Here is a 7500-nt window from a genome sequence, read left to right as displayed (position 1 = left end):
GATAGATTCGTTCTTTCCATCTTTCCATTTTTTTTTCCTCAAATTAATGTCCCATTTATCCCATTACCCTTCTATGCATTTTCGTGAATTTGAGACGTGTATGTATATAATGATTACACATACCTCACATCTATGATAATGACATACTATCAAGCACTCGAGAGAGAATTTTTTTTTTTAGAATAATTACCTATTGATATCTACTCATTACCGATTTCATATTGTAACCCCCTAGTGTCATTAAATATGTTAATGATAAATTTGACTGAGCAGTTGCGTTATGTGAAGGAATTTTTTTTTAAATGATTACGGACTTACTATCATACTTAGAGATGCCTGTGGGTTTTGATTGAGCGTTGGGGCTCTCAGAAAATCATTTTTTTTTAATATATGACATATGATATATCAGTGAGGAAAAGACTGTTACGTGTTTAAGTAATTGGTAATATCATACACTTTGATTACTAATATTCATACATATTACGCATATTCATTACATGTATAAAAGTATACTTTTGAGAATCTAAACTCATTATTGAGAATTAGTAAGATCGATAGAGTAAAGAATAGGGGTTGGAGTTGTTAATAAGGACAGATAATTCAAAATCATAATCTGAATGTATTGAATAGTATATATATACATATATATATATGTATATATATATATGTATATATGTGTATATATATATATAAATAAATAAATAATATATATATATATATATATATATATATATATATATATATATATATATATATATATATATATATAATTAGAAGTGATCAACTCACAGTCACGTGTGGAACAGAAATACATTTCTGAATCACATCGGGATCGAACCCAGGTCTTTCAGTTGAAGGCAAGAGCGCTGCCAACTGAAAAACCTCAAGTTCCAACTCCTTTTATGACTTGCGTGGTTCAGTTAGTAGCGCCCTTGCCTTTCAATTGAAAGGCCTGGGTTCGATCCCGATGTGAGTCAGAAATTTATATATATATATATATATATATATATATATATATATTTATATTATATATATATCTTACACTAGCTTTTCTAGAGAAATCATAAGCTAAGCATAATGTAATCTGAAAATGAAATTATCGTGGCCTGGCAACCTACCGTTAAGAAATCGGACGCACTGTTGACATGACGGTTGTCAGGGCACGATAATGAAACTTTTTAGACGCGGTTATCACCGCTATGATTTCTTCTCTGAAAGACTTACAGAGAGATAGCAGTAGAACATTCAATGCATAAGGGCTGAAATTAAACGTTACTTGGTCTATAGCGGCATGACGTTGACATTTTTATTTCTTATCGATGTTTTTTATAATTTTATTTTAATGAGATTCTTATTAATCTTCATTATTCCTTTTGCAATTTCATTATTTTATCTTTGTTGTTCCTTTACTTCGAGGGCCCTTATTTGATCGCTGGTCTTTCTTAAGTAACCTCTAAATTTAGTCTTATGATCGAACATAATACTTTGCCTCAGATTGGCGAATTATTAAATTAGTAAGGGTTTTCTCTCTCTCTCTCTCTCTCTCTCTCTCTCTCTCTCTCTCTCTCTCTCTCTCTCACTTGACATCGAAAACATCCAAATGTATCAGGGTGTTATAAATGCTCCCGCACTCAAGAAATTCCCTTATCTTATCTTATTATTTCTATTTGACTTCCTCATCGAAGGATTATCGGATGTTATTCCCCGATAGATGCTTCTCCACCTCCTCCTCTAAGTGGCTTCGTATGTTTTACAAGGCAGAAGTGACTAATGGCTTCATGTGTTATGCCGCCGACATATGTGGGCTGCCTAATTGCCCCGAAATGCAATGTAAGATTTAGGTCAAAGGCCACCCGCGCTGGGACCCGTAAGGTCATTCAGCGTTGAAAGGGAAACTTAGGAGTGAAAAGATCGTATAGGCGAAACTAGGAAAACCTTGTTTGGAGAAGATCGAAAGTACATAAGATGGTAGAAAGAAAATATGAATGGAGGTACAATAAAAGGAATGAAAAGGGTTGCAGCTAGGGGTCGATGGGACGCTGCAAAGGACTTAAGTAATGCCTGCAGTGCGCCGTGTGAGGTGCACTGGCGGTACTACACCCTTACGGGGGTACCTGATTCATTGCAGAATCGTTTCGATCAAAGCTGCGTTCTCAAAATTCGTGACTTCGCTCCCTGCTACGTCCAGAATCTGGTCCCTGGTATCTGTTTATGAAGGCTCAGTCCTGCAGCCACTAAACTGCATACCTAAATTGATCATTATTGATCCACTGGGTTGGTCAACCAAAGCACAAACGATTTATGTAATAATATATTTCTCTTCGTTTTTACGTTACCAGTGGACCAATCTTCCAGCCACTAAATGTTTTTAGTTCCTCATTGGACGGTTGGGTACCGTTCTCAGGTAGCACTCTGCTGGTCCCGCGTTCGATTCTCCGACCGGCCAATGAAGAATCAGAGGAATTTATTTCTGGTGATAGAAATTCATTTCTCGTCATGATGTGGTTCGGATTCCACAATAAGCTGTAGGTCCCGTTGCTAGGTAACCAGTTGGTTCTTAGCCACGTAAAATAAATCTAACCCTTCGGGCCAGCCCTAGGAGAGCTGTTAATCAGTTCAGTGGTCTGGTTAAACTAAGGTATACTTAACAAAATTGTTTTTAGAAACCTCTTGGGAATTTTTACCATTTCTTTAATCACTGGACCAAGCATCCAACCACTACATTGTTTTAGTAAACTGGTTTCAAATATACGTTTTACCACGGGATCAATTTTACCAGTCACTAAGTTGTATAGGTAAACTGATGTCTATGATTTTAACCAGCGGATCGAAATTCTATTTTTATTTAGCCTGTTAATAATCACGCAGGGTGTGGCTAAATTATTTTATTAATTTGATAATCACTTTGACCGATGGATCAGTCTTACTATTAAATCATTTTCGTAAACTGGCTGTAACGAAAAGAAAGCAACTCCCTCCAACGAAGGCAAAGGAAAACCCACGAAACCCGACTAAAGTTCACAGGTTTATTTTCAAAGCCCATACCAAGGGTACAAAAAAAAAAATGCTAGTCACAAGTCTGAATGAATCATATAGAGAAAAACAAGAGTACCCAGGAACACAGGGTACCAACACATACATATATATTTTCCTTTCTTCCAGCAGAAGAAAAAAAAAACCTTTCCTTTTCATTTAGGGAGTTGAACCTACGGTGCAGTAAAAAAAGAGTGGATGGCCAGACATATGAGGAATTTGTATGCTAACGGCGGATAACATAAAACGCCATGGAAATCGTAGGGGTCGGTCGGCGTGGCAGCGCCATCTGCCCTCTGGTGGCGACTTCTGCAATTACTGCATACGGCGCGAAAACCAGGGTGGAATCGTTAGGACGGTAAGAATTCCACTTTGCAGATGGGATTAGACTAATGAAGGGTATACGTTTATGAGTGTACTTGAGTGAGTATACTTGGGTATACTTATTTTTAGACAGGTATATACCAGAAATGCCAGTGGCACAAAGGTGAGAATTCCATTTTGAAAATTTATTTATGCCAATGAAGAACCTACCTTTACAAAGACCTGAGGTCTCTCTCAGAAAATTAATTTTACGGTGCTGCTTTATCATTGTCATTTTTCTCATTACTACTATTATTATTTCAATGTTATTCTTGTCATTCCTGTTATGTGTGTTGTTATTACTCTTACTTCAGCCACTGTTTAGGTATAACCGATTACTGCTTTTATCCTTTTACCTCGTGTGTCTAAAGTGTGTTTATCGTACTGTGTGTACTTTGTATATTTTTCTGAGCTGAAATAAAGGGTGTATTATTATTATTATTATTATTATTATTATTATTATTATTATTATTATTATTATTATTATTATTTATTTACTTTTAGAGATATTCAAGAGATGTCAATCTGTAATTTTTATAACGTTTATCAAGTGAAAGAAGACATATATATATATATATATATATATATATATATATATATATATATATATATATATATATATATATATATATATATATATACACACATACAAATACACACACACACACACACACACATATATATATATATATATATTCATATACACACACACACACACATATATATATATATATATATATATATATACATTTAATATATATATATTCAACTTTATTTACCAATCAGTTGAGGTATCTTGAATACATTTAATCTTCATTTCTTTATTCATTAATTAGTTATTATGGTGATTACATTTTTGTTCTTACATTATTATTATTATTATTATTATTATTATTATTATTATTATTATTATTATTATTCTTATTATTATACAGAAGATGAACCCTATTCGTACGGAACAAGCCCACAGGGCCATTTACTTGAAATTCAAACTTCCAAAAACACGATGTTCATTCGAAAGTAACAGAAAATAATAGGAAATACAGAAAGAAGAGTTCAGTTATTCGAAAAGAAAATATAAATTAACAAAGTAGTAAATAGATGGATAGAAATATAAGTAAATTATTAAAATACAAGAAGAATTGCTTTAGGGTAATAATGCATTGCAGCTTCGCTTGAACATTGGAGGTTCCAGTTACACACCCTTAGGGATGCCAGCAAGTATAAAAAATTGAAAAGATCCGCTTATATAGCAAATTTAAATGCTTATAACAGGCTTACATTGATATTATTGCTTTGGAAAAGAAAAGCACAGATATAAATCTACAACAGACAGATTACTTCTGGAAAATAAGAGAAGTGATGATGAAAATCAGTTAGAATTCGTAAATGATAATAACGGAAGGTTCTGTGACAATCGGTATACTGATTAAAAGAATAATAATAATGCATTTGATACACACAGACACACACACACACACGAACACACACACGCAGAAGACCACGACGACGGGGTGTTTGAATAAAGACCTTCCCGAGTTTATACGACTGAGTAACCCAGTCACCAAGTCGCTCAAAGACGGTGACAGGTAATGATTCGGAACTGAGACGATAATAAGGGCCCAGGTAATAGGGTCTTTCTAATCTATCATCAACCCCGTCATCATCACCCCCCCCCTTTCCCCTCCCCCCATTTATCATCAGCACCCGCCCCCACCCCAACTCTTCCCCACGACCCCTTTTTTTTTTTCTCTTATTTTCCGCCTACGCAAGATTGCAAAGCTCAACATCTGATGATCGGCCGAGCCTGATTTCTAATTGTTCTTTGCAACAAGGCTGGAACGGGAGAGTGATAAAGTGAATATGGAGTCAGCAGAAGAGGGGAGAAAGGAAAGAGGGGAGGGAGAAAGGGATGGTAAGCACTCTCTCTCTCTCTCTCTCTCTCTCTCTCTCTCTCTCTCTCTCTGGAAATTCAGACGTACTTATATACACGTTTTTCTTGCGGTTTTTATATTTTGAGAAACTGGGATTTTTTGTGTCGTTTTTATATATATATATATATATATATATATATATATATATATATATATATATATATATATATATATATATGTACATATACACACACACGTACATACACACAAACACACACACACATCCGGTGTAACTACCCAAAGAGCACCAGGAAGAAAAAGTTGTGCACATTTACTTGTGAAAAGAACTCCATTATTTTAATATATATATATATATATATATATATATATATATATATATATATATATATATATATATATATATATATATATAACTTGGTATCCTTATACTAAATGAAACATACTTTTCTTACCAATGAGAATGGGATGTTCGTCAGTAGAAATAATTACAGTAAAATCTGTGAGTTATCACGGGCCTTGAGAAAAGACCAGGTTGTGAGGCATACAAATTTAGAAGACATTTCAATGATTGGTATATCTTTATTCATTTTCCTTATTCGTATTTTCCCTTCCTATTTGAATTAATTTACCTTTGCCCTGTTTTTGATATTCTATGTAAGTTCATTTCCACTTGTTTTGTTTTCATTTCATAACTGAATTCCAAATTTTCCAAATTCATTGTTATGTTCGTGTAACAATTAAATTCATTACCCTTGTCTTTATTCATTCAATATCTGAATTCAGTTTTTTTATATTGCTTTCAATCGGAATCTTTAATCCAGTTCTCCTTCTCCTTGTTTTCATTTAATATTAAATTTTATTTTGATGTTTTTACCTTGTTTCGTCTTCCCACGTTTCTTTGTACACATGATTTAAATTCCTTCCGATCCTTTTGACACAATATCTAAATTAGTTTTCCTATGTCCTGTACCCATTTGATACGCGATTACATCGTCCTTCGTTACCTTTACCCCGCTTTTGCATTTTTCGTTTTAAAAAAAAAAAAAACTATATAAAAAAAAAAACTACCGTGAAAGTCAAGTGACCATATAATCCGATTTTCATTTCGATAATAGCCTGTGCAATCCGTTTCAACTGGCTCCCGTCTCATTAATCTCCACGTCGTTATCCTGACTTTCTTCGGCTCCCGTGCTGGTAAACCTTAGGTTAAGCATTTGATTGTCGAGTAGGCGCTGTTAGCCGCCTTCCCTCGGCCTCCTTAATGCCTGTTGGTAGGGGAGGTGACTTTGGATGTGACAGGTGAGGGGATTCTGCAGTAATATCACACCAGTAAGGTATTGCTCCGGCGTCTTGCTGATTTTTTTTTTCCAGGCAGGAAATGGTAGGTTGTGTCGATGATCTGATGGCGTGGTTTAATAATAATAATAATAGTAATAATAATAATAGTAATATCTATTATTATTATTATTATTATTGTGATAATTAATTAATTAATTAGAAAATTATTATTATTTATTGATCTAAAATTATAATAATAATTTTATTTTATTATTAATTATTATTGATTGAAAAATATTGATATTTGCAACGTTTTATTTGAAAAATAATAATTTTCTTTTATTGTTATATTATGATGATTATTATTGTTATTATTCATTTAATTTTCTGTTTTACTAGCTGTTAAATTTATTTTATTTTGTAAAGCAAGTTTTATTTTACTTTAACATTTGTTTATTGCCTTTACCTGTATAACGTGCTGTCAATTCGTTAAGAATAATAATAATAATAAATACATATATAATTAATATTATACCTTTGCTATATCGCTTATAAACAGTAATTATTTGTTGCTGCGTTTAAATATTCTCAGATTTGCGTATATTTACGCACGCTTCATGTGTTTGTATGTATGTATGCATACGTATATGTGTGTATATATACCGTAAATATGTATGTATCTACTTATCTATCTATCTATATATGTATATATATATATATATATCAGTATATATGCGTTAATGCATTTGCGTTCATATTCCTGTGAAATGCGTAAATTATTATAATATGGATCTAAAAACAATCTAGAGATTATATGCCAGGATAAACTGCTCTAAACCATGCGGGCCCTTAAAAAATAAAAAAATAAGTAAAAAAAAATCCATGTCATGCAAACTACGACGTGGGAAAACGCTACTCATCAGATCACGAG

At 33.1% G+C, this 7500-nt stretch overlaps 1 long non-coding RNA gene across 1 annotated transcript in view; it reads left to right on the top strand.

The window, feature by feature from the left end:
- LOC136854235 (uncharacterized) overlaps positions 1–7500 on the top strand; it is a 1096131-nt gene that overhangs the window by 542637 nt on the left and 545994 nt on the right. The gene's annotated exons all lie outside the window — the stretch shown is intronic.

Source organism: Macrobrachium rosenbergii, chromosome 28 (assembly GCF_040412425.1).
Source record: "Macrobrachium rosenbergii isolate ZJJX-2024 chromosome 28, ASM4041242v1, whole genome shotgun sequence".
Classification (NCBI taxonomy): domain Eukaryota; kingdom Metazoa; phylum Arthropoda; class Malacostraca; order Decapoda; family Palaemonidae; genus Macrobrachium; species Macrobrachium rosenbergii.
The sequence above is the reverse complement of the archived record's forward strand: the minus strand, read 5'-3'. Positions and strand labels throughout refer to the sequence as shown.